Source organism: Silene latifolia, chromosome Y, assembly GCF_048544455.1.
Source record: "Silene latifolia isolate original U9 population chromosome Y, ASM4854445v1, whole genome shotgun sequence".
NCBI lineage: Eukaryota > Viridiplantae > Streptophyta > Magnoliopsida > Caryophyllales > Caryophyllaceae > Silene > Silene latifolia.
In genome coordinates, this window is record NC_133538.1 from 375664978 (window position 1) to 375692027 (window position 27050).

General features: G+C 39.3%; 1 non-coding gene across 1 annotated transcript; it reads right to left on the bottom strand.

Moving 5' to 3' along the window:
• Positions 1–16902: 16902 nt before the first annotated feature.
• LOC141635265 (small nucleolar RNA R71) lies at positions 16903–17009 on the bottom strand. Its single transcript, XR_012539964.1, has one exon. It is a non-coding gene; the product is annotated as a small nucleolar RNA R71 (small nucleolar RNA).
• Between the last annotated feature and the right edge of the window lie 10041 nt (positions 17010–27050).

The following is a 27050-nucleotide window of genomic DNA, read 5'->3' on the forward strand; positions in this document are numbered from 1 at the left end:
AGCAAAAGGCAAAAAAATTGAATCAATCTACTTTCGGAAATATTTTAAGACAACTTTCGATTGTTGACAAAAAGTTAGAGAATATACAAAACCAACTTGGTTCATCTCATTCATCGGTTTTAGAAGTCGAACAATTGAAATGGCTAAAAAAGCGTGATGTCCTCCTCGATTATAAACGTCTCTATTGGCAACAAAAAACTCGTATAGACAAAGCTAACTTTGGAGATAATAATACTAAGTATTTTCAAAATCATGCTACAATTAGACATAGTAAAAATGGTATTAAGCAGTTTATTAATAAGGATGGTGCTCTTTTTATTGATCAAGAGCTCATTCAACAAGAAATATCTAATGAGTTCAAATTGAGGTTTACAAAGAATCAACTTTGTCATTTTGATAAAAATGAGGACTTTAGGTCTATTAGTGGAATAATAACGGATGGAGATAACAATTTTCTTACAAGTAAGATTAGTAAGGAAGAGGTTAAAGAAATTGTTTTCAATTTAGCTGCAGATAAAAGTCCTGGACCTGATGGCTATCCCGTGGAATTTTTTCGAAATACTGGGATATAGTAGGAAATTCTGTTACCAAAGCAGTTTTAGCATTTCTCCATTCTAGTAAACTTCTTAAAGAAGTCAATCATACTTTTATAGCATTAATCCCTAAAATTGATAATCCTCAATCAGCAAATCATTTTCGGCCAATTAGTCTTTGTTCAACAATTTATAAAATTATTTCGAAAATTTTAGCAACTCGTCTCCGAAGTGTATTACATAAGGTTATATATCCGTATCAAGGTGCTTTTACACCTAATCGCTTTATTCAAGATAATATCCTCCTAGCGCATGAGATCTTTAACTCGTTTAAGCGTAAAAAAGGTAAAGGAGGATGGATTGCTATTAAATTTGATATGGAGAAAGCATATGATCGACTTGAGTGAAACTTTATTGAAGAGACTTTTACGCAAATGGGTTTTAATCCTACTTGGATCTCTTGGATTATGGAATGTATTAAAATTATTTATTTCTCGGTTCTTGTAAATGGAAGACCGGGGAACGTGTTCACACCTACTCGAGGTATTAGACAGGGAGACTCACTTTCGCCATATATTTTTATTATGTGTGCTGATGTTTTAGCAAGATCTCTACAAAAGAATAGCAATCTTAGTTCTAGTAATATTGGTATTAGAATTGGGCCTCGATTGGAAAAAATTTCATTCTTGACTTTTGCGGATGATACTATCATTTTTGCGAAAACCTCTAATCAGAGTTGTAGAACTATTAAATCTATTTTGGATAAATTTTGCACGATTTCTGGATAATTTGTTAATTTCGACAAATCGAATTTCCACTGCACTCGAAATATTGACTGCTCACTTCATGGTTCTTTTAGAGGTATTCTTGGTATGAACAAAGAAGCTCATTCGGGTAAGTACTTAGGTTGTCCTTTAATTGACGGCAGAGTGACTAAAAATATGTTTGAAAGTATTATTAATTCCTCTTGCGCTCAATTATCGAAATAGAAAGCGAATTCTTTATCGCAAGCAGGTGGACTGGTTCTTGTTAATGCTAATCTTGCCGCGAAGGAAACCTTCCAAATGCAAAGTTTACTCCTTCCATCAAGTATCCATAACAAATTAGACAAAATTAATAGAGATTTTTGTATGGAATAAGAATCCATCACAGCGTTCTCCTAATTTAATTGGTTGGCATAAAGTTTGTTTACCAAAGTCTCTTGGTGGATTAGGAATAAAATCCTCTGAAGTAGCTAATAAAGCCTTCCAAATAAAACTTTTATGGGAAATTCTTATGGAAAAGGATAATATATGGGTCAAAGTGGTAACTAAGAAATATTTGAGAAATTGTTCACTTTTTGAACATAAGCCTAATTCAGTTTGCTCCTGGCAATGGTGTAAATTCATGAGTATTCAGGACATGTTTAAAAAGGGGTTGAGATGGCAGGTAGGTAATGGTAGCAATATTAAATTTTGAACTGACAATTGGGTTTTTTCTTATCCTCTTACTCGTCATAGTAACCTTGATTTAAATCTTTTGGTTAGAGATTTCATAACCCCTGATAAACAATGGGATGTCAGTAAATTATCAGATATAGTAAATGATGATATTGTTAACCAGATAGTTAATATTCCATTGCTGCACAATGATATTCCAGATACCCTTCTTTGGGGGTTGTCTGTGGATGAAAATTTTTCGACCAAAACAGCGACATGGTTAGCACAAGGCTTGTTCGATAGAAATATTGACAAATGTAAATTTTACTGGATTTGGAAACTAGATGTTCCTCCAAAATTGAAATTTTTTCTTTGGAAAACTTGTGGAGATGGTCTCCCTATGAAAAGTAGGCTTCTAAGAAATCATATAACTGTTCCACCTCAATGTGTTTTGTGCAATCATCCAATTGAAGATAGAGATCATTTCTTTTTTAAGTGTTCCTTGATTGCATTGGTCATCCAAGATATGAATATTGTTAGCTTTAACAATTTTTTGGCAATATACGATAATATTGCAAGTCAGAGCTTTATACAGAAACTTAATCATCTTAAAATTATAATTCCAACAGCCGATTTCATTAAGATTGTATTTATTTGATGGAATGTATGGTTCCACAGAAATGACATTATTTTTAATGATGTTCATTTTAATATTAGCAAATTTATTCTTTTATGTAATAATTGCATCATGATTTGTATAGAGACTAGACATAAGGATCTTAACAATCCTGATAAAGATGTGTCAGTTAGAAATAGTACTAGTAAGGAAGAAATTTGGTGGGAGAAACCTAAAAATGGGTTTCTAAAGCTAAATTTTGACGGATCAAAAATAGATGGTAATAAAGCTGCTCTAGGATAATCTATATGAGATCATAATGGTAAAGTCGTTTTGCTATGAGCAAAAAAGTTCGGATCTAATAGTATTCTTGTTGCTAAAACTTTTGCTTTAAAAGAAGGCATTTTAGCGGCTAAATATTTAGGAATCTCGAAATTAATTGTAGAAGGTGATAATTTATGTGTTATCAACTCAATCCGTAGTACTTGACAAATTCTTTGGGAAATTTCTAGTATTATCAAGGATGTAAAATTAGATCTTCAGTTCTTTGATGAAGTGATAATTAAACATTACTTTCGTGAAACCAACAAAGTTTCCGACTTTATGGCTTCTATTGGACATTCATGTCCAACTCTTTCGAGGTGGTTTGAAAGCCGGTGGTTTAAACTTACCTTTATCATTCGAAAGGATGAGATATGTTTGTCCTACCTTAGAGGATCAATCTAGTTTTATTACCTAATAAAAAAAAGTACTTCCCCAAATCGCTCATTTATAACCCCTTTCATTTTGTACAAGAAATAAGAAAATGATTTTCAACCATACAAAACGCTCTTTCCACATGTAAATGTATTTGGACCACACAAAAAGACGGAAAAAGGAAAGAAAATTCAACTATCATTAAAAAGGAAGGAGTATAAATTTTTGTCCTTTGTTAATTTACATACCTTATCGGCTAACATTTCCCAGAAAAAGCAAAATAAACAAATTTTCTCTAATTCTCTTCTTCACAAAATTAATCAAATCCGTCAAATCACTCAATTATGAACGCATCTAATTCTTATTCTAATTTACTAACTATGCATCAAGAATATGAAATTAGGGAGATTTAATTAGGTTAATGAAATTAGGGTTATAAAAATTAGTGTTAAAGTGGATTAGGGTGGCTCGGTAGATGGTAGGGGAGGGGGTCGGAAGAATACACTACATCAAAAGGCTGTTTGGCGAGCAACTTTTGCGACTAACCATTTATTAGTTGCTAATTAGCAACCACTTACAAGTTGGTCGCTCTTTAGCAACCATCTAAACATTGGTTGTAAAAATTAGACGCTAATTAGCAACTAATCACAAGTTGGTCCCTAATTAGAAACCACCTTATTATTGGTTGCAAACATTGGATGCTAATTAGCAACCAATCCAAAGTTGGTAGCTAATTAGCATCCACTCTGACATTGGTTGCAAATATTAGATGCTAATTAGCAACTAATAACAAGTTGGTTGCTAATTAGCGACCAACTTAACATTGATTCTCTGTATTTCTTAAAGTCGTGTGCTACAAAAGATATTATTTATATCACTTAGGACCTTAAATGAAAATAGTGATAAGCTAAGACGATGTAATTGAAATGTAAATAATAAATAGTTCTTCGTATAGAATAATGTAAATAACACATATTAAGACAAAACAATAATTATAAGAAATGAATTAAGAGAGGAATTCAGATGATCGGGTGAACAAATATCCACTAGTGCTATCAACAAATAACGGAAAATTACAAGATTAACAAGATTAATAACGGAAAATTATTAACGGAAAATAACGGAAGATAAATAACAGAAAATTACACCGATATTAGAAGACTAACTCGAAACGCGATAGTTTAGCTAATTACAAGATTAACAAGACTAATAACGGAAAATTGTTCTGACTATAATAACAACTTGCTGAACCGCATTTGTCTTTTATTTAATTTCGTCTATTACACTAATGATTTCGCTTTCATAAGATAGTTTCTTTTAAATAAAATACTTCGTAACTTATAATTATTTTACTTTAGGAAATACTCTTTTATTTTGATTTTATACTCTTTCAAGGGTGACACGGGAATTAAGGAAACCGAATTAAATAAGTTAAAGTATTGTGATGGGGTGAGTTAATTGGAGAAAAGGAAAGTATTGTGCGGTATTATTGTGGGTCGAGTGATTAAAATAAGTATTGTTGTGAGGTGAAGTGATTAAAATAAGTATTGTTGTGAGGTGAGGTGAGGTATTATTGTGAGGTGATGTGATTAAAATAAATATAAAATTTTACTCCCTCCTATTCTAGATAATCGTCCCATTGTCCATTTCCGTCTAGTCGGGTAACTGTCCCATTGTCTATTTTTGGTAAGTGTTGTGTGGTCCAAATTCAATTCCATTTCCGTCTATTCACATAACTGTCCCATTGTCCGTTTTGTGTGGTCTAAACTCACTTTCTTAATTCTTGTGCCATTTTCACAATGGGACGGTTATGTGGAATAGGAGGGAGTATCAAATAAGGAAATGGGAAAAATTATTTAGAATAGGAGGGAGTACTACGAAGTAAGCTAAGTCATACACTCCCAAGTCCCACCAAAGTTGCACTCACACTATTCCAAATTTCGGGTTAGGCGGGAGAAATTGTTTTCTAAATTTCGTTTTCCGCCAAACATAACATCTTGTCTTGGTCATTGGTATCTTAAGTAGTACTAGAACTATGTGCTAGGGTTCTTATTTTATTCATCTTATTTTCTGCCAAACTGCCCCTCTCTCCTTGAATCACCTCTTTTAATTAACCCTATCCAAGCTTCTCCCTAAAACTGGTTAGATCAATGAATCTATCTATTTTCTTCATTTGTCTTCTCTTTCATTCGTTGTCCCTTTCAATTGTTTTCTCCTACATCTTCTTGTCCTTCATTCGTTGTTTTTATGGCAGATCGGAGGTCCGGGGTCACGGTACCACTGTAAAATCAAAGCTAAAGCAAAGGTACAACATTTTCTCCTTCAATTTGTTTGTGTTCAATCGTATGTCTTCACTTCGTCCCAGGGCGGACGCAGGAATTTATCGTAAGGGGGCACAAATTTTTTTTAGTTTAAAAATTAGTATTTTATTTTGAACTTTCTTCTAAAATATTTAAATTTGAAATAAATACACTTTGTAAATAAAAATAAATAATATCTTCTATTATAAGATATATTATATTCTAATATTTAAATAAACACTAAACATAAGTAGTTCAATGATAGAGAAGGTGGTATATAACCTCGAGGTCAAGGGTTCAAATCCTGAGAGGAACATTTTTAACGAACCTGTGACCTTTTGTGTATTTCTAAATTGCAGACATGTATCGGGATTCAGAGATTTGATTTGAAGAATACTTTAATTCTCAGATTTTCTTTAATAAATAGGAGTATATCTATTTTTTGCACTAATATTTTGGCAATATAGATATTCAAATGTTCACAAAATCTCATTGAAGACGGACGATATCCGTCACAAGCTTGTGACGGATACCGTTTCCTTTCACAAAATGCCCATGGAGAGGTGAGTGGGAAGCACATGGGGGGTGCCCCACCTTGTCCCCTCTCCCTTTTTTGTGAGAGGTCACAAGCTTGTGACGGGATTAGCCCGTCACAAGCAAGACTAGCTGTCAAATGTTATGAGCAACAATATATGTTGTAAGTTGTAATCAAGAAAATAGTTGTTGGTTCTATAATTTTTATCTCTAATGATCTCGCTAATTCCTTAATTGGGCGTCTCAATCTTAGTTCTAAGCTAATTGTCTTAAGATTTTTAATTACGACTTTCTCATCTCTACCTAATTAGGTAGGAAGGTCGTATTTTTTTTTTAAAAATACGAAAATACGATTTGCAACCATTTTTGCAACTGAATGTACAAGTAGTAGTTAAATTGCTACCAAATGAAGTGGTTGCTGAGTAGCGACTAATTGAATTGGTCACTGATTAGCGACTAACTAGATTGGTCGTTGATTAGCGACTAATTTAATTGGTCGCTGATTAGCGACTAATTTAATTGGTCGCTACTTAGCAACCAATATAGCAATCAATTGAGATCTGGGCCTATAACGACTACCTAAAATTGGTCGCTAATTGGTCGCAAATTGAGTTTAGCGACTAATTTTGGGCAGTTTGCTACGAATCAAGTTGGTGGCTAATCGCCCTGTAGTGATATTTTGACTGTTGAACATATTTTCTTCTAATGCATCTTGTTTCTTCTAACATCTTGATTATTATTTTCTACTTTGTTTAGCTACGGTCCGGATTCTCTTCATTACCTATTCATCACTCATCAATGGACCGGATTGCTTCTACGGACAAAATAAAGGGCTCGAATTAATTTTGGGCACTCCAATCTCCACCTCAATTTTTATACAATCTTGATAAATTTAAATCGTTAATTTTTTGTTCAAATCAAATCATACCCATTAATAGGTAATGGAGAGAAGGAAGTAATGGATGTAATACCCGCCCTGTTAGGGACCCGTTGACTTACCTATTAACCAAAGAAGAGCCTTAGCAAGGGAAACGGGAGAGATTAGTTGGCTAACGTGACTTGTTACTCGACCTAGATGAGGTCACTCGGCCGAGTAGTTGAGATACTCGACCGAGTGGGGCGTACTCAGTCGAGTAAGTCCATACTTGTAATATCCCGAAAAAAAATACATATTATTTTATTAAATAATCCATATGACATTTTTTTTATATTGTCCGCTAACACGACTATATAGATAAATATCGAAAAAAACGTTTGTATGAGAGATTGGAACCGAGACGAAGGGAGTATTACTTTAACCTTGAGGCCACGTATATAACTTATTACCATGACAATGCTCATGCATGGCTACGTGTCCTGTGCATGAATATTCCTTAATAGGTAAGGATTTGATTATCATCATTATCTAATCTAGTGTGTGCTTGGTGGCCACGCATTTGATGGCTATAAATAGCGAGTCTTATGCGTTACTTCCTCCATTCAACTCCACTCTACCACTTTGCTTTTTTTACGTTTGTCAACGCGTATTTTACTCGCTAAATATCGTTAGCTACGTATTTTCAAAAATTATAAAAGTTAGATATTTTTAATGTACTCGTAAAGACGAATTAAACAAAATCTCACATGAATATATTTTCACTTACGTATTGAGAGAAAATTGAAATTGAATACTCAATTGTGAATAATATACAAAAATGAAATTGGTAGAGTGGAGTTGAATGGAGGAAGTATTTTCCAAGTATTACAAGAACAAGCGTCGATCCCGTCATACTCATACGTGCACAAGTGAGAAATGTTTCATAGTATTTCGTAGATATAACTGTTACTCTGTATATAAGAATAAGGTATGATTTCGGGATCCTTCGTCGTAGAAATAAGTAATAATGTAGTGATTATTGTATGGTATTATCGATAGTATAATGTTATATTATCATTATGTTACTCGCATGTTATATTAACTGTCTTTGTATGAGCATATGATGGTCATGTTAATACTTCTATTATAATGTACTATTTGCCGAGCTACGATTATTGAATAGAGACGACATTATTCTACCCTATGTACATGGAAGAGGGGAGGGGGAAGTATGACCCCATATGAGAAATGAGGGAGGGGGGGGGGGGTATGGCCCCATATGAACGATAATTAGGTTATAGATGAGTCTCAGACTCTGATTTCTTATCCTATGTACATGGAGGTGGACTTGGCCCGGAGGAGTTCGGCTCCGTAATGTCCTTCCTTTTAATATTGGTAGACCGGTATAAGAGTGGAATGAAATGTTGAATATTGAAATCACAGGTTGTGCATGTCTATTTTATGATACAATTGTACCCATGTGACTTATCACACAGCCTTGTGAGACATTAGTAAAATATTAAAATGGAGGTACGTAGGGCCGGTGGAGGTGATCGGAGTCATACTCAGCCTGTGGTTGGTTGATTCCGTTACTTTCATGCCTTTTTATGTATCAGTGTCGGGGAAGGACAAGTGTGAGGAATTTCAGATAGGATCAATGACCTAATAGGATGAATATGTAGTAGAGTTATTAGTTTTTAGCTTTAACAACTGTATTTATCTTTATTCTTGTAAAAGCCTTGTATTTTTCGGAGGGGAAATACGGCGGTGATGCCCTTGTAATTTCCGCTACCATTATTATTAATAAAAAGACTTATTTTGAGCTGCTTGTCTGCTTTTCGGGGCGTTAAAATACTCGACCGAGTACCTCGTCACTTAGCGTGTTAATATAAAACGCGGAGTCGTAAACATAATTCATTTTTCGTCGGTTCCTTCTCTTTCTAAACCTAATCTCTCGCTCTCTCTCTCTTTCCCAATACTCTCATCCCACCTTACACATCTTGGATGTTCTTGAACACTAATCTGGGAAGGGAGACGGTCTATGTATGGAGTCATCGAGTCGGGTTATCGCCGTCGTCGGCATCGGTCTGCGTCTCACGGTGACTTTGTGTTTAATTGTCATCCTTCAGTAGATTTTGAATAGTTTAGTGATAGGATATGTTTGCTACTTGTAGGATTCGGTATGGAGTCTCGTTTGGTTGTGTGATGGACGCACTTTCGTGGAATATCGAAAAGGTAAGGTTTACCTACTCAGTTGACTGCGTAATTAAGTATAAGATGGTGATTGTTACTGGCATGATAATTATTGTTGATGAGATTGTTACTTTAGATTGGCCTGTTTATATTGGTATTGTTTAGTTTGTTTGTTTGTTTGTTTGTGGTTCTCGAGGTGCGCCCTCGGCTGAGTGGAGTCATCTTCGGGAATGGCTTCACGCCCTTGATTCGCCCCTTGTGGTTCCCGTCACAAGGGGGATGTGCACATTAATGGACATGGGTTATTCGCTCGTTGCGATGAGGGGGGCTTAGGTGGGCAAGGCTGCAGTCCCCCACTGGCATTAAGGGTCTCATGTTGCGATGGGAACCTGGCAGAGGTACACACTTCGGTGTGTAGTCGGTTACTGGTTACTGGTTACTGGTGGAGTTTGGAGGAATATGTATTGCGTGACTTGGATGTTGGCTAGATATTTTCCTTATCTTGGTTATATAGGTGACTGACCCCGTCTTATGTTTCCAAAACTGTGGTGATCCATTCGGGGATGGTGAGCAGTCGGTTTAGCAGGTGTTGGTTGATAGGTTGCTTGCGGGACATAAAAGGGAATCGGGTCATCACGCTGTTTAGCAAGTTGCCGCTGTCACTCATGCTTAGTAGTTCTTTCAGTTGTTAGAGTTGTAATCCTTCCCACGTTGGTTTAATCTGTAAGGGACATTTAATAAACGTTCTGTAATTGTGTATTTGAAATACTTACCTCCGGCAACCGAGAAGGTAACGCCCTTACTTATTGGGGAAGGTCTGGTTAAGGCTCCTTGGTAAGTGGGGGTGTTACAAAGTGGTATCAGAACAACGATTTTGGAACCTGAACCAATGAACCAAATGAATATAGAGTGTCAAATTAAAATGAACCTGGTGTATGTGTGTTGGGAGCCCTCTTTTGTCGGTTTTTGGTAAGAAGGCGCCCTCATCTCAGAATTCTGGCCCTATCATGCTTAAGCTAGCAACGTCGCGTGGGGTAAACGTATGGGGATTTATGTGTGTAATGAATGTGTGATATGTGGTTTCCTTGAATGTTACTTTGTGTTGGTGTCAAAAGTTAAAACCGCTAGAATATAAGTATGGTAATAATGTGGGTAATATTACGGTTTTATGAGCAGTTGGGTACTCTATCGAGTAATACTCTGTCGAGTAAGTTAGTTTTGCGTTCTGGACAGTGTTCTGCCTAATGGGTACTCGATCGAGTAGGGGTAACTCGATCGAGTAGGGGCTACTCGATCGAGTACCTCGGTTACTCAATCGAGTACGTCGGTTCTTTCGGGTCTTTGACCGGGTTTTGATAGCAACGCGAGAATGATATATAAATTACTTTCATCAGTTTCTTTTACCTTTATTTTTATTCTAAACATTTTATAAAGAGAAAACAAGCTACTTGAATCCTCTCTCGCATTGCTATCAAATTCAAAGGGTTAGAGTCGTCGGATTGCAGAGTTCCTTGCACCTTTGAGACCGTCGTATTGTAGGTAAGATCCTAGTACAGTTTTTATATTATTTCGTTAACTTTGATTTAAACCCTAATTGGGTGATTTGGGGATTTTGGGAGTATTATTGGTATTAGATTGTGATTGTATGATTATATGTTGATAGGAGGTGATTTCGTAGAGGAGCGCTTTTGATCTGCTGTTGTGTCGATTTGTGGTGATTGCATTCCAGGTAGGGTTTCCTACTCAGTTATTGTATACATAATTATGAGATGGTTATTGGTTGTTGTTTGGGCTAAAAATAGCACAATAAAGAGGAGGCCCACTTGATAAAATAAAAGGCTATGGGAGGAGTGATATGGAGGAAGGAAGTCCGTAATTAGAGAAGGGGGGCACGGGCTGGCGTATACGGAAAGAAGACCAGGGGCCCATCAGAGGAGACGTCCAGATTAAGGAAAGAAAAGTCAGGGAGAAGTTAGGGAGAAGTCAGGGAGATCAAGGAGAATTGGGGAAGACGGCCGAATATGGAAAGAGTTCTTATGGAAATTATATTCCCTTTCCATAATCAAGGTAGGATATGTCTAGGATTCTCACCCTATAAATAGCCAAGGAAGCAAATCATGAAGGACATTCAACACATCCACATATTCACACATTGACGTGAAGACCTCAGCATATTCTCATACTCACATATACATCCGCCCAAGGTCTTACAGGCCTGATACCTCGTGCCAGCAAGATTAGCACTACGTCACTATTGTAATCATCCTCATATTTAAGTATAGTGCAATATTTGGAAGGGTACCGTCCCTCCCGCGGTTGTTCCCACATTGGGTTTTCCGCGTCACCAAATCTCACGTGTTAATTAATATTTCGCACTTAGTTTCTTTATTTACGTATCAACATACGAACAATCATACGATCAACCAATGAGTAAGACCGCATTGACCCTAAACAACCAATTCGGTAAAAAATACTTAAACAGTTTGGCGCCCACCTTGGGGCATTGTGGTCGTCAATCGTTGATACTCTAAATATACAATGGATAAGCAAGCATCGAACGCCTTGTCAGGGAGCAGACAACCATCGCCACCACCGCCCTCTATTCAAAATCCAACATCAACAGTGGCAACACAGGCTCCCGGACACACCTCAAGAATCATACCAATAGCAAAAACCTCGCTACCTCCTAGGACTCCTGCTGTCGCGACCCAAGCCAGATCAGATAAGGGAGCGGCAAGTTCAGGCCTCACCTCGCCACCTAGCCCCACACAAATCTTGCTCACTGGCGTAGAAAATCTTCAGAAAGCCATGGAAAACATGAGAGAAGACCAAAGAAAGTCAAGTCAAGCAAGAAAGAGGGACAGAGCTCGAGCGCAGATAAACATCCTAAGCAAAGAATCCGCCACCCCAAATGGCAGGCGGATGTGGGAAGGTCTCCATTAGTAGATCGACGCAGGAGCATCAAAAAGGGCAGAATCCACTTCGACGATACCGACCAACTCGGTAACCAGGTTGGATCTGCTCTACAAAACCATCGAGATGGAAGGATAACCTGCAAGGGCCGGGATACCACGCCGGTAATGGCCTGCGCGCCACCGCGGGAAGCACGAGCAGTGGCATCCTCGGCTGCCACCCCGCAACGATCGATCGGACACCGGAGCAGGGGATCCTACCGAACCAACAAATGAACTCGCGGCGGGGACGGTCGTTACAACAACTCCTCTAAAGAAATGGAACATATCGTAACCTTCAAGAGCCCTGATCGGGAGGCGGATATTGAATTAGCAGAAATGACAGTCGAACCCCGCACTCGAAAAGATAACAAATCGCAGATACTTGAGTTAAAAGAAATACGAGTAGGGTCCCAGGGTTGCCACCCCTACTCGAGAAAGCAGCACTAGACAGTTATGCCGACTCACCATTCGTGGACACCATATCAATCACAGCCATGCCAAAGGGATTCACAAATCCAAATATGCCCCTCTTCGACGGCACAACAGATTCCTTTGATCATATAAGCCAGTACAAGAAGAAGATGATGACAGTAACAGCTATAGGGCAAGTCAAGGAGGCTTGCATGTGCAAGGGATTTGGATCCACCCTAGCAGGGCCGACACTTCAATGGTTTGTTAGCCTGCCCAATAGGTCGATATCTACATTTGCTGAGTTGGTGAACGCGTTTACTCAATAGTTTGCAAGCAGCAGAAAACCACAGAAGCACGCAGGAGATCTGTACAGGATCGTCCAAGAGGCAGAAGAGACCATTGGAGAATACAATACTAGATTCAACAATGAGAAGGTAGCAGTACGAGAGTGTGACATTTCGACAGCAGTAGAAGCCTTCAGAAGAGGCTTCCACCACGACTCCGACCTATACAAGCAGCTAACTATGCATCCCTGCCATAGTTTCGAGGCGGTGCAAGAGAAGGCAGCTGCCGCAATCAGATTGGAGGAAGATATCCTAGCTGAGCCGCCTTACTTAGCACGCCAAGTATTTCTAGTACCTCGGTAGTGGAGAAATCGGGAAGAAAGCAAACCACCAGAAAGAAAGACGAGAGGTACAAACCATATGGAAGGGGAGTCAACGAATCGAGGAAAATCGGCAACTCCCTACTCGGCGAATATGGATTCACTACGGGTATCGGAGGAATCCTCAAGGCACTCGGGAGATGGGAGATGGAGTCGGTGGCCCACCCACCAAAAGAGGGAGAGCAAGAATGGAGAAAGGATATCAAAAAGAAGTGTGAGTTCCACCGTGATATTGGGCACAACACTGAGGATTGCTACACATTACGAAGAGAGATCAAGCGCCTGTATAAACAAGGAAAGCTGAGCCACCTATTACCATGTGGGGGCAAACAGCAGGATAAGGTAGGCTCCGCCAAGCCTGCAAACCCACTCACATGCACCAAAATCATAAACATGATAACATGCGGCTCAGACCTAAGCGGGCTGACATACTCAGCAGCCAAGAGACGTGCTACCGAGACCAAAGGAGACAGGCCAGCAAATTCTTGCAGAATTTCTCACAACGACTTACCAGCTGTCAGCTTTGATGAATGAGATACGTACGACGAACGAGAACATCATGATGCACTTATTATCACCTTATCAATGGCCAATTGCGCAATTAAGAAGGTCTTGGTAGATACAAGTAGCTCGGTCAACCTGATCATGTTGAAGACCATAGAGAACATGAGATTCAACGAGAAGGATCTGCAGAAGAAGACTATTCTGCTAGTAGGCTTCAGTGGGGAAACAGCTAACTCGCTGGGAGAAATAGTCATCCCAACCTATGTGGGAGGAGTCAACAAGCAAGTCAGGTATCTGGTTATAGACGGCCCCTCCACCTACAATGTCATCTTGGGAAGACCGTGGCTACACCAGATGAAAGCAAATCCCCAACATATCACCGGTGCATAAAGTTCCCCACACCATGGGGAGTAGAGACAATAAGAGGAGATCGGGAGGAAGCTAGAGGTCGCTATAAGAAGGCACTTAAGTGTACCGCCACCCACCCGCATAGAAATTACAGGACGACTGTCCAGGACGAATACATCGAACCCCCAGCAGAAGAGCTGGATCAAATCAACCTGGACAAGCTGCACCCAGAAAGAACTGTGCTCATTGGAGAAGGATGCACAGGAAGCTTGAGACAACAACTAATCAAGTTCTTACAGGATAACATGGATTGTTTTGCATGGTCACACGATGACATGTTAGGAATAGATCCGTCCATCATAACGCATAAGCTTAGTGTGGACCCAAAGTGTAAACCCATTGATGTGACCATAATTAGCGCATATTTAGTCCCCGAATTAGCCTTGTTCCCATGCTTTTTAGTGCATATTTGGGTCATTTATTGTCTTTAGTTCTTTGTTTTGCATATTCTTTGAGATTTTGATCCCTTGGTAGGAATGGAGTGCAAATCTTGCATTTTCATGGCAAAACGAGACTAAATTGATTGAATTCAATGACCAAGCATCAAGGAGAGACAAGATTAGAAGGCCTTTGTACATATTATAGTAGTTGGGCAATGACGAGAAAGGATCCTTGCATCCCCGAAGAAATCCCCAAGGATTTTACGAAGAAAAGGGAAGGAAAGAAGAAGAAGCAAGACTGAGGAGCAATCCGTGCGGATTGTCCTGAATCCGCCCGTCCTCCACAGCACAATCCGTCCGTCTTCCTTCAAAGACGCCCGGGCAGCAAGCCCAGAAGATGCCCAGATTCCCTTGAAGACGCCCGGGCAGAGGATCCTGAATCCGCCCGTCCCGTGCCTAAGACGCACGGATTCCAGTCCAGTACAAATCCGTTTCTTCAAGCTTCAAAGAAAGAAGCCCTTCCTTCGAAAAATACCGGCGTCTCCCTGCTCAATCTAAAAAGTGTAATTACTAGTTTAGCCCTTAGTTAACCCTAATGCATCCACCTAATTTCCACTATAAATACTCCATTAGTCTAATTAGAAGAGCATGTTCTTCTTATCAATTATTAGAGTAGTTAATATCAATCAAATCTCTCTTTAGTATTGTAATCAACAATTAATCAAGTTTTAATACAAGTTTTATTTCCTTAATCTCTCTCTTGTTCATCATTTATTTTGGGTAATTGAAGATTATTTGGGTTATTATTGGGAGATTGACAACCTCTCAATCAAGCATCAAGTACTTTTTTTATTCTTTGCTTTATTATTGGAATCATTAGTAAGTATAATTCTCTTAATCCCTTTTTAATTATTGTTAATTACTTTCATTTGTTCATCATGTTTCATTTTGTTGGTATGATTGACAACCTTGCTAGCATGATCAACATGATAATGAGTGAGTAGTGACCTAGCTAGGGTTAATGGGTAATTAGGGGAAACCAACATGGGGAATGATTCATGCTTAAATTAATATGCTTTCATGGTTTATTTGCTTGCTTGTTTTGATCTCAACTCATGCACATCTTATGTTTGATGAAATGTGAGCCTATGATTCCTTGCATTTTTTACCCATCACATATCTTTTCAATGAGACTTGTAAGACATAAACCAACTCGAGTCTCATTAGACCATGCATGTTGTTGAGTAGGAAAGACTAAGTCGACTTGTAGGTGTTGTACAATCTAATCGATTCGGCTCCGGGACCCAAACTTTCCTAGGATTGTAAGATATAACCCAACTTAATCCATCACAACAATAATTGCTTGCTTATAATTTGAGAACATGTTTGTATGATCAATTCCCATGATTCCCCTATGACCCCATGATACCATAGTGCTTTTTATCAATTGTTTACAACCCTTTTAATTCATCTTGCTTATTTATTTTTATTGCTATCTAGTTAGTGACCTTCTACATCAACCCAAATTGTGACACCCCTAAGACACCACTAGTTTCAATAGAAATCTCATCTCAATTCCCGTCCCTTGGGATCCGACCTTTACTTGCCTCTTTAATAATTGTAGAGTTGTTTGTGAAGTTATAAATTGTGTTTTGGTCTAGGTGCTTCCAACGACAATTTTTCCGAAAAATAGAATATAGCTCCGAAATAGTCCGACCAAAAATGGCGCCGTTGCCGGGGACGGTGTTATCTTGATTTAGATTTTCTTATATTGTTATTAGTTGTGTCTTTCTTTGCCTTAGGGAAGTAAAACTCCTTAAGGTTTGTTCTAATTGTTTTCAAGTTGTTTGATATTTAGCATGTCTAGAAGGTCACAAGGTGTTTTGTTACCTTTTGATCGTGAAATTGAAAGAACTTTGACAAACAATTGAAGATTTGCTAGGAGGAATTTGAGAGGTATTAGTGAGGTTGTGGATATTCAACCAACTATTGAGTTCATCAACCCTTTTGAAACAGAAGGTGAGGAGAACCCAACACAAAATACCACACAAAATCAACCCACAATGCCTAAGTTTTCATCACATTCCGTACCCACCGAGGAGAACCTACCCAATGGTACTCCCACACCACAACATTTGACCGGAAATTTTATTGCCAAATCCGCCTTTATCCAATTAGTTGAAAGGAGCCAATTTGGGGGGATGCCTAGTGAAGACCCTCATTCTCATATGGAAACCTTTTGTGACTATTGTGATGCGATTTCTCAAACCGGTGTAACTCAAGACCAAATTCGATGGGTCTTATTTCCTTTTTCTCTAATTGGCACCGCGAAACAATGGTTGAAGGGCCTTGATAAGGCCACTCTCGGAATTGATTCTTGGAAGAAGTTGGCTCTAGATTTCTACAAAAAATTCTACCCACCTGAAAAGACTAACATGCTAAGAGCTCAAATTACGGGTTTTAAGCAAAGGGATGAAAAATATTTGTATGAAGCTTGGGAGCGGTTCAAAGGAATTTGTCCCTCATGTCCTTACCATGAACTTAGCGAGTGGTTCTTGGTACAACGATTTTGGAACGGTCTATATGAAGATTCAAGGAACATTCTCAACATGGGATCAAATGGAATGTTCACCGAAGTTGATGACAATCAAACATGGAACAAAATTGAGGAAATGGCGGTCCATAACTCACAATATAGTAGACCTCGCAAGGCTACTAGAGGAGGAAAGCATGAAGTGGACTCCGTTACTCAATTGGGTGCTCAACTTAGTGCTCACATTGACACAATCAATTTGAAGTTTGAAAAAGCTATGGCTAGACTTGAAGAAGCCTCAAAATCACCAAAGCATCATGTTAATGCCATGAAGGCATCCTCATCAATCCCAAGTGGGATATGTGAGAATTGTGGAACTTTGGGACATGATCAAAGCGAGTGTAGGGGAACAAATGAACAAGTAAATGCTTTCCAAGCATACAAGAGTGGTACCCCTTATTCCAACTATTACAATGAAAACACCAAATTCCATCCAAATCTCTCATACAAAAGCCAAAATGTTCAAAACCCTCAAACAACATACACCCCACCTCCCATGAGAAATCAAAATCAAATACCCTTGTACAACTAAAACCAAGGTTACCAAAATCAAAATCCGTACAATCAACCAAATGACCAAGGTTTTGATGTTCAAAAAGCGGTCCTCCAAATGCAAAAGAATCAACAAGAATTTTTCACTCAAATGCAAAAAGATAGTCAAGCAAAGGAAACCACCATCAACAACATTCTAACTCACACCAAAATGTTGGAAACTCAATTGACTCAACTAGCATCTTCAAGCTCACAAAGACAAAAGGGGAAATTACCACCTCAAAGAAATCCCCCAAGACATGAAACGGTTAGTGCCATTCACTTGAGAAGTGGTACAAGGTATGAAGCACCGAAGAAGCAAGTTGAGGATGAAGTTGTGAAAGCTAGTGATAAGGATGAAATTGTGCAAAACTCCAAAGATGGAGAATCATCAAAAGAAGAAATTTCAAAGAAAAATGAAGACAAGGCCAAGGAGAAGGAGCCCATTGTGATTAGACTTCCTTTTCCAAGCCGTCAAGCCAAGCCCAAATTTGATGACCAACTTGGAAAGTTTATGGAAATTGTGAAGAATTTGGAAATATCAATTCCTTTCACGGAATTAATCAATCACGTGCCGGCCTATGCGAAATACATGAAAGACATCCTCACAAAGAAGAAGTCGATCCGGAAGCTTGAGACTATCGCCTTCACTAAGGTGAGTAGTGCAATACTTCAAGGGAGTTCACCTCCAAAACTAAAGGATCCGGGAAGCTTCTCAATACCGTGTACCATTGGCGACACCACGATCAACAAACCCTTATGTGATCTAGGGGCTAGTGTGAGTGTTATACCGTACTCGGTAAGTAAAAGGTTGGGGATGGGAGAGCTTAAATGCACCAATATCACACTCCAAATGGCCGATAGATCGACGAAGACACCATTAGGGATATGGGAAGATGTCCCCGTACGAATTGGGAAGTTTTTCATCCCGGTGGACTTTGTCATTGTTGATGTGGAGGAAGACTACAACATTCCAATCATTCTAGGAAGACCCTTCTTACACACCGCGGGTGCGGTGATTAATGTAAAACATGGTGAGCTCACTCTAGAAGTGGGAGATGAGAGTATAACTTTTAATCTTGACAAGACTATGAGAGCTCCCCGTTTACATGAACCGTGTTTTATGATCGATCATTATAGTCGGAAGGATGAAAGGAAGGAGTCGGAACTCCAATGGAAGAAGAAAATTGAAGATACTCCATTCAAAGAGCAAGTGAATTGTGACAAAGAGAGCTTGCAAAGCTCATCAAAATCAAGCAAGGAAGAAGAGGATGGCCTTATTAGCCAAGAAAAGGAAATGGGAGAGTTGTCTCCACCAAATCAAGAGATTTTCAATGATCAACTTAATGAAGTTTGTGGTCTTTGGACGACGAATTTGAAGGGATTTTTAATCCCTACATTGGTAATGCCATCGATCAAGACCGATAACAAGGGCCAAGGTCTATTGAAGACCTCTATCATGATAATGAACAAGCGTTTGATTACTATTTCAAGGTGTTGAGCAACATCAACAACACCTTGAACATGCCCCCTTGACATCTCATCAAGAATGAGAGTTTGGTGGAGTCCTCCCTAAACCACCATTTGTAAATATCTCTAACTCCCTAACTTGCATTTTAATTCTTATATTGCATTTTTTGTCATTTTTGGATTTTTATACTTTGATCAAGATAATTATCATGTTTGAGAGAAGTGAGGGAGGGACTAATAATTTCAATTAATGTGTAGTGCTTTAGCTTAGTGTGGGGATGCCAATTGCCTAGGCTATCCATGCCTTAGTAGTGCCCCCACAATGAAGAACACGAGATATGAAGAAGAATGGAAAAATGACAAGGGATATGCAAAGTACACGGATGGAACTGAATCCGGGTAAAAAGGGGTCGAATCCGAGCGGATTCAGGAGAATCCGCCTGTCTTCAGGCAATCCGGGCATATTGGGTAGAAGACGCCCGTCCAACATAAGCTGAATTTTTGAAATTTCTGACTGTCAACGAATCCGGGCGTTCTGCATTCAAATCCGCCCGTCTTCAAAAATCCGCCCATCCTGAAAGGAAGACGCCCGTCTTCTTGGCTGAGAAAAACAAGAAAAATCCCTGTAAAGGAATCCGCCCGTCTTCTCTAAAAGACGCCCATCCCGTGTTTGCAAATCCGAGCGTCTTCACTGAAAGACGCCCGTCTTTAGGCGAGTTTTTCCCAATCCAGAACAGGCCAAATCCGGGCGTCCCGAGCAAAAACCGCCCGTCTTGCCCCTGCTTTTCAAATTTTTCGGGTTTTATAAACCCCCACCCACATTCATTTCTTCATCCCTTCATTCATAACACTACTCATAACTCCAAAACCCTCAATCTCTCCATCACAAAAACAAGATTACTCAACAACATTCACCAAAATCAAATCAAAACATCCTTTTAACAACAAATCAATCACTCCTCTTTCAACAAAAATCAAAACCAAGCACAAAATATTCAACCTTTGAGTCGATTTTTGAATTCATAAAGGCAAAGCCTTTCATCTTTAAATCGATTTGGGAACACTAGAAATTGAAAATTTTTACTCTTTTCTTGGTTTATTCATCAATGGCAAGGACTAAGGGAGCAACAAAAGCAACAAAGGCAAAGGCACCAAAGGCAAAGGCACTCTCATCAAGACAAAAGAGTCTTCAAGCAAAGAAAGCATTGGCTATGGTGGTAGCTAGCCCAAACTTGGAAGTGCAACAACAACAACAACCTCCCATGGAAGCAACAACATCTTCTACTCCGGAAATTTCTCAACTTTCGAATTATCCGGAGGTAATTTTCATTTCCAAATCCCATAGGGACACTTTTGCCAAGTTTGCTAGGAAATCATTTCTATCCACCAAGTTTATTTGTGAAGATACCTTAGATAAGTTGGGTGTCCTTGAGCAAACTAGAGCCTTCTTTAAAGCCATGGGGTTGGAGAAATTATTTGAATCAAAAGAATTGACATACCCCTCCCTTACCTTAGAATTTTTGAGTTCTTTGAAAGTTAACAAGGTTGAGACCATGGAGACCATCGAGTTTCGTCTAGCTAATGTTAGAAGGCGCATCTCCTTTGAGGAAATGGGTAAAGCTTTGGGTCTTAGTGATTCACCAAGTTATTTTAAGAATGTTGGCAAGTATGACACCGACCCTCTTTGCGAGGCGATTTCCGGAAGGAAATTTGAGGACTTTCATGCTAGTCGCGCTCTATTAGTCCACCATCCGGGCATTAGAGTGTGGCACAAGGTCATAGGGAACACCATCATTGCAAGAAAAGACACCAACCATTTCACCAAACTTGATTTTGTTCTTCTTGAGTCGGCTTTGAACATTGGAAGGGAATTCACCAAGCCTTTCAACTCTCTAAGGCTTTTGGTGGATAGATGGCTAAATATTGATTGTGTGAAGAAAGGCACCACCGTTATTGTGAATGGAGGCCTAGTCACTATCCTAGCTAAATACTTTGATCCAAACTTCAACAAAGATAACAAGTATGAGGCGAAAGAGGGTGGTCATCTTATTGATATTAATACTATGATATACAAGTACAAGTGGGTTACCCATAACCCTCTTGACACCAAGTATGGATGGCTCACTAGTGAGGCTAGATCCTTCACTTTGCCTTCAAAGATTTGTCGATTGAGTGTCCACCGGACCAACAATCTACTTCCCCTTTCAAAAGAGGCCGAGTACATTATCCGACAACAAAAGGGTGAAATTTAAATGCCCTCCTCTTCCATTTTCACACGAACCTATCCTTTCGAGTACCAAGAGTTCAAGCCCGAAGGCGTTGAAGCAAGAAATGATTATTTGACTCTTCTCATGCAAGATATGCACAAGCAAGCTTTCGAGGATCGGAAATATGCTTACTTAGCACAATATACACCCCTCCTTCATTTAGCTAGGCAAGGACTACTTGACCCTTCATGTCCTTTGCCTAGTTGGGCGGATAAGGAAGTCTTCTTTCCAAGTGCATCTAGGGTTGTTCCGGGTGATAATGAGGTTGTCGGTAATGAAGAGGTTGATGATAACATTGATGAAGAAGCTAGTGAAGAAGGAGAAGAGGATGATGAGCAAGGTGAAGAAGAAAGTGAAGAACAAAGTGGTGACGAGTCCACTTCTAGTGAGGAAGGTGATGATAATGATGATATGATGGAAGATTAACAAGCTTTAGAGGCTCCTACCCTCTTGAGGTTTGTCTATTTCTCTCTTTGTTCTATTTATTAATCTTGATCATTGTTGGAGTAGTCCTAGCACCATTGAGGACTAACACCTCGGCCCCATTGAGGTGTTCTCATTTAATTGTTCCCACCTTTCAAAATCCAAAATGACAAAATTAGTTTCATGCATTGCATAGTGTGTGCATGAATTACACCCAACCTTAGGACATTAGAAATAATGTCTAGATTGGTTTGGGGAAGTTAATGCATACACAACGGGAGGTAATCTAAATTATCCTCTCCGTCATAAACAAAAACCATGCATCATGTAGTGTAGATTAGTGTAGCTTGCATTTAGTGTAGAAATCATGCATCATGTTTGCATAATTTCCCATCATTTTGGTCATTGAGGACAATGCCCATATTAGTGTGGGGATGGGGAATTCTAACTTAACTTTTATTCAAAAATCCAAAAAAATTGAAAAATTTCGAAAAACCATAAAAATTTGAAAATTGAAAAACCCAAAAACATGTTTATTTCCTTTTTAGTGTAGTCATGTATTATTGTATATATGTGTTTGTTCTATCCTTGTTCACATTTATTGACTACGCTACATCCGAGACATGAGGATCATGAAGACCGCATGGTATGATCTTTCCAATCTCCTTTTTCCTCTTTATGTTAATGACTATGTGGCTTTATTTTGATTGATGCGGTATAACAATGTGAACTTAGGACTTGCATTTAGTTTATATGTCATATTAGTTGGTAGAATCACTTGCATTAGGATGTATATAATAGTTGCATCATGGCATATAGTTGCATTTAGATGAAATATTTTGAAAAGTGCCTAATTGAGAACTTTGAAAAGAGCAACTAAACCATTACAAATACTTTTTCAAATTAAGACTTTGCCTACTAGAATGGTTGTAAAACACCCTAGGTTGTGTCATACTAGTGTCTTTTGACCCATGACTCAAAGCCTAGTCAAGAGTTTGCATGTGAGTCACCTATTCCAACCCCGTGATGCGATGTGGACTTGGTTAACTTGTCTAGGTGACCTTGATTGACCTTGTGGTAAGGCAACCCAAAAAAACTTTTCTATCAATAAGTTTGAAATGCTCATTTCGAAAATTTTTATATGTGGAAGTAATTTATTGTTAAGGAAACCTCAAATGTTATGAAATGTTGAAATGTTGAGAAATTTTAGTTGTTTTTATGGAGGCGTACCACTTCGATGTGCTTTGGAGAGGGATCCATTGAATTGGGCCCCCACACGGTTGTGAATTCAACCGCCCAGAGACAGAGTGACTATCACCCCAAAAAGCTATTGTCTAGAGGTTAACCAGTTGCCTAATAAGCGATTGGCGAAAGCAAAGGACACTAGCTCGGAAGGGACAAACCCCATCTTAAATTTTTGAAATGTGAAAGTTGAATGAGGTCAAATTTTGAATACTAGTCATATCCACCCTTTGGTTATAACGATTTGAGCATTTCATTCCCAAAGAGCCTTTTTGTCAAGCCACTTTGTCGAGCTTGGGACGATCCATGACCTTTACTTTTGTAGAGAATTCGAGACTTGTCATGTCATATGCTACTAGCATCATAGGGATCATCATTCCACCACCATCCGATCGCTCTTGACAAAAGCATTTGGGAATTGAGGACGAAAGTAGTCTAGTTTAACACCATTTGGAGGTGATTTAGTGCCATCCTCTTAGCCTTAGTAATTTGTTGAACTAGTATTTGTGAAGGATTATATGCTCTTAAACTTGTTCTCTCTTAGTTGCCTCCGCCACTTTATGAGGAAGTGGCTATTCCTTTTGTAGATGCATCCATTATTTGATTTTGTGTGCTTAATATTTGGATGTGTCGCCATTTTGGCAAGACCCACCTTGCCTTGCAAGAAGGCATCCTACCTCATGGTTGTCTTGTTGTGAGTTGAAGGGGCAGAGTGAGACCCGCTAATTGTCTCATATCGGCTATGTTATTAGGATAGTTTAAATAATGGTCCTAGTCTTTGTCACCTCTTTACTCGAGACGAGCAAAGGTTCGGTTTGGGGATATTTGATGTGACCATAATAAGCGCATATTTAGTCCCCGAATTAGCCTTGTTCCCATGCTTTTAGTGCATATTTGGGTCATTTATTGTCTTTAGTTCTTTGTTTTGCATATTCTTTGAGATTTTGATCCCTTGGTAGGAAAGGAGTGCAAATCTTGCATTTTCATGGCAAAACGAGACTAAATTGATTGAATTCAATGACCAAGCATCAAGGAGAGACAAGATTAGAAGGCCTTTGTACATATTATAGTAGTTGGGCAATGACGAGAAAGGATCCTTGCATCCCCGAGGAAATCCCCAAGGATTTTACGAAGAAAAGGGAAGAAAAGAAGAAGAAGCAAGATCGAGGAGCAATCCGTGCGGATTGTCCCCGAATCCGCCCGTCCTCCACAAAGACAATCCGTGCGTCTTCCTTCAAAGACGCCCGGCAAAGCAAGCCCAGAAGACGCCCGGATTCCCTTGAAGACGCCCGCAGGCTCCACGAATCCTCCCGTCCCGTGCCTAAGACGCACGGATTCCAGTCCAGCACAAATCCGTTTTTTCAAGTTTCAAAGAAAGAAGCCCTTCCTTCGAAAAATACCGGCGTCTCCCTGCTCAATCTAAAAAGTGTAATTACTAATTTAGCCCTTAGTTAACCCTAATGCATCCACCTAATTTCCACTATAAATACCCCATTAGTCTAATTAGAAGAGCATGTTCTTCTTATCAATTATTAGAGTAGTTAATATCAATCAAATCTCTCTTTAGTATTGTAATCAACAACTAATCAAGTTTTAATACAAGTTTTATTTCCTTAATCTCTCTCTTGTTCATCCTTTATTTTGGGTAATTGAAGATTATTTGGGTTATTATTGGGAGATTGACAGCCTCTCAATCAAGCATCAAGTACTTCTTTTATTCTTTGCTTTATTATTGGAATCATTAGTAGGTATAATTCTCTTAATCCCTTTTTAATTATTGTTAATTACTTTCATTTGTTCATCATGTTTCATTTTGTTGGTATGATTGACAACCTTGCTAGCATGATCAACATGATAATGAGTGAGTAGTGACCTAGCTAGGGTTAATGGGTAATTAGGGGAAACCAACATGGGGAATGATTCATGCTTAAATTAATATGCTTTCATGGTTTATTTGCTTGCTTGTTTTGATCTCAACTCATGCACATGTTATGTTTGATGAAACGTGAGCCTATGAATCCTTGCATTTTTTACCCATCACCTATCTTTTCAATGAGACTTGTAAGACATAAACCAACTCGAGTCTCATTAGACCATGCATGTTGTTGAGTAGGAAAGACTAAGTCGACTTGTAGGTGTTGTACAATCTAATCGATTCGGCTCCGGGACCCAAACTTTCCTAGGATTGTAAGATATAACCCAACTTAATCCATCACAACAATAATTGCTTCCTTATAATTTGAGAACATGTTTGTATGATCAATTCCCATGATTCCCCTATGACCCCATGATACCCTAGTGCTTTTTGTCAATTGTTTACAACCCTTTTAATTCATCTTGCTTATTTATTTTCATTGCTATCTAGTTAGTGACCTTCTACATCAACCCAAATTGTGACACCCCTAAGACACCACTAGTTTCAATAGAAATCTCATCTCAATTCCGGTCCCTTGGGATCCGACCTTTACTTGCCTCTTTACTAATTGTATAGTTGTTTGTGAAGTTATAAATTGTGTTTGGGTCTAGGTGCTTCCAACGACAATTGTTCCAAAAAATAGAATATAGCTCCTAAATAGTCCGACCACCCATCCAGCAGAGAAGAAGAAAGTTTGCAGCGAAAAGAAACAAGGTGATCAACCAAGAGGTAGATAGTCTGCTGGCAGCAAAGAAAATAAGAGAAGTAAAATATCCAGAATGGCTGTCTAATGTAGTGGTGGTGCCTAAGAAGAATGGGAAGTTGAGAGTATGTGTGGACTACACCGACCTCAACAAGGCGTGCCCTAAAAGATCCCTTCCCGCTGCCTCATATTGACGCAATGGTAGATGCGACAGCTGGACATGAGATGTTAACATTCCTGGACGCATGGAGTGGATACAATCAGATTAAGATGGATCCTGCAGATCAAGAGAAGACGGCATTCATGTCCGAAAGAGGAATATATTGCTACAACGTCATGCCATTCGACCTAAAGAACGCAGGCTCCACATATCAAAGGCTGGTTAACCGCATGTTCAAAGAGCAGATAAGAAGAAATATGGAGGTGTATATTGATGACATGGTGGTGAAATCAGAAAAAGCCCAAGATCACATGTGGCACCTGGCAGAAACATTCTGCACCCTCAGGGAATACAAAATGAAGCTAAACCCATCTAAATGCACCTTTGGAGTATCTTCTGGCAAATTCTTAGGCTATATTGTAACTCAAAGAGGGATAAAGGCCAACATCGAGCAGATCAAAGCCGTCTTACAACTAGAGTCACCCGAGAAGCCTAAAGATGTTCAAAGACTAGCTGGAAAGGTAGCAGCCCTGAGCAGGTTCATTTCAAGATCTTCAGATAAATGCAGGTTGTTTTACGACGTACTAAGGAAAAGTCAAAAGTTTGAATGGACCGCGGATCACAAGCAAGCCTTCAGGGAGCTGAAACACTACCTCAGCAGTCCGCCACTACTGTCGAAGCCGGAGCCAGGAGAACCACTATTCCTATACCTAGCTGCCACAGAGGTGGCAGTGAGCGCTGTTCTGGTCAGAGAGCAGGAAAAGGAGCAAAAACCAGTGTATTACGTGAGCAAGTCTCTGCTGCCGGCAGAGACCAGGTACACATCTCTTGAAAAGTTAGTATTAGCACTGGTAGTAGCATCTTGCAAACTGCGCCCCTATTTTGAGTCCCACACCATATATGTTGTGACCAAGTACCCGCTGAAATCTATCATGAGGAAGCCTGAACTATCAGGCAGAATGTCAAAATGGTTTGTGCACCTCAGTGGATACGATATACAGTATGACCCCAAAACAGCGATCAAATCACAAGCACTGGCTGACGTCGTGTCAGACTTCAGCCCAGCCATCCAGAATCTGGCAGATGAGGAAATCCTCACCTTAAAGGGGAGCAAGGAGACAGAGGTCTGGCAGATGCACATTGACGGAGCCTCCAACCAAAGGGGGGCAGGTGTGGGATTAATCCTGCGATCACCACAGGGAGACATGATAGCACAAGCAGTAAGATGTGAATTCAAGGCAACCAACAATGAAACAGAGTACGAGGCCTTGATATTAGG